Genomic DNA, 2298 nt, shown 5'->3' with positions numbered 1-2298 from the left:
CTTATCCCCCAGCCTATACATGTTGCTGCTGATTGGGCTGACATGTTTGACACACCCACCAAACAAGAGAAAACGCATCTCAAACCCCGTTGCACACCGTTTCCAGGAAACATGTCGTTCAAACCGGAAACCGTAGCAAAATGGTGCACACCGGTTTGAGCTTAAACTTGCCCCAGGCTTGCCTTCTAGTGGCTTTGGCTCTACGTTTGATGAGCACGCGAGTGACTCTCTTAAAGGGGAAGTGTCAATACAATTCCTATGGGTGTATTTTTATTCAAATTCCCTATAAACCCTTATTGAATTGAATACCTTTGACTTTGGGTGCGTCTCAATCAGCTCCCTAGCTCCCGAGCTCGTGAATCAGTAGATCGTGTACACAAATTTGTTCAGTAAGTTCCCTGACTCACTGCACATTGAGACAGTGATCACTCGAATTCCAGTGACATGATTACGTTACATACACCGTTAACGGACAACATAGTAGTACGTCATCACTGGAGTTAATAAACAACAGACAGGACCAATCAAATTTTTATATAATTTTTTATTCTCTTTAAACACATCGTTCTGTTACATGTTCTTACAACATTTCAGCCGAATATTAATTATAATTGTTAATTAGATGTGTTCAATTCTTATCTTTTCAAATCTTCTATCGCACGTCATTATATTTATCGAGTTGGCTCGTGTGGTTTATGTTTCATGCTTCAGAAATGTGACATTATTTCCGGTAAGGGAGCATAGTGAGCGCCGATGCTCCGTAGTTTTTGCGGTGCATTGTGGGATTTTTCAGGGAGCGAACGTTCCAGTGCACTGGAAGGATCTTGCGATTGAGACAGCCCTTAAAATGGCCCTGATCAGTGCCCTGACGAACAAGGGAGCTGATTGAGATGCACCCTTTGTATACATTTATTTAGTAACTATGAAATATTATATTTATTATCATCATGTTATTTTATATTATGAATCAATATCTATGTATTCATTTATGTTTATTTAAACCCTATTTTAATGTGGGTTACACAACTGATTCTTTATTTTATTTTATTGAATATAAATAATGGCCATTGTCAAAGTCATTCATTTGTGTCGGTGTAATGGCACTAAAATAAATGAAACATACATTTATAAATTAAATCTGCGATCTGTTTATTTTAAGTCGGCCTCAGTCCTGTTATTTCATAGGCAAAGTTCATTTGAGCTTAATAATTACGATATTGAAAAAAACAATGCTAATGCCTTATAAAGTAGGCCTAATATAATCTAAAGGAAACGGCGCTGAGGATCGCGTCGTTTGAACCAGATACTGAAGCAGTCGCGTGGTTTTCAGACAAACGAAGCTTCAAACATCATAGATCTCATGCTTTTGGCAAAACGATCAAGCTCCGATACAGTGCTTTGATGTGAAATGTGTTGTTTTTTTTATACAAGCTTCAGAGCTTCAGTATTGAGTGTAACATCACTATCAAATATGTGGTTTGTTAATAATAACGTCTATTTGTTTTTGTTTTTTAAAAAGGGCAGGGGCTGGAGCAGGATATGACAACACGCGCCAAGGTTTCCCCTCAGTTATCACAACTAGGGATGGGCGATACCACTTATTTTGTTTTCAATATGATACCGATATTTTTCAAGGCAGTATCGTCGATATCGATACCGTTTCGATACTTCTGAACTAAACTTTTAAATTATGACATTTATAAAATTATTAAATTACTAAGAGTAAAATGGGTAATGATAAGCACTTAACTTTATGTTTAAAACGCATTTTTAACATTCAATACGCCTTAATTGTAACTTATTAGATTATATTTTTGTTTACACATGGTTCAAATATGTTTTTTGTTTACACATGATTCAAATCTATAAATACTACCGTTGAACTATGGTCACTTTAGTAAAACCATGGTTCATTTTCATAAGGGACTGCCAGTGACAGGCTGTTGCATGCATAAAATGCAACCTTTTTATTCTATTAACATTACAGAATAGAACATGATCAATATTATCTTTCAAGGTTCAATTTAAATAACTGTAATTGCACAAACTATGTAGGCTACAATTTCAGTTTGTTTATTGTGAAATAACTATGTCCTTCTCTCCTCTGATAAGCATTGTTCAGGGTTGCCGTTCCCAAAAGCTTTAATGCTTTCTTAAGATACTTTTGGGAAAATCAGCCCTGTTTGAATGTACTAGCAGAAGTGAGTGAACGCTCTCTGTGATTGATTAGTTCTGTCTTGCAACATTTGCATTCTATCCTACACAATTACTCGCTAACAAAGGTTATTCGTCCAATTC

This window comes from Sinocyclocheilus grahami, unplaced genomic scaffold (assembly GCF_001515645.1).
Source record: "Sinocyclocheilus grahami isolate Dianchi unplaced genomic scaffold, SAMN03320097.WGS_v1.1 scaffold693.1, whole genome shotgun sequence".
NCBI classification, from domain to species: domain Eukaryota; kingdom Metazoa; phylum Chordata; class Actinopteri; order Cypriniformes; family Cyprinidae; genus Sinocyclocheilus; species Sinocyclocheilus grahami.
Note: the sequence above shows the minus strand (reverse complement) of the source record.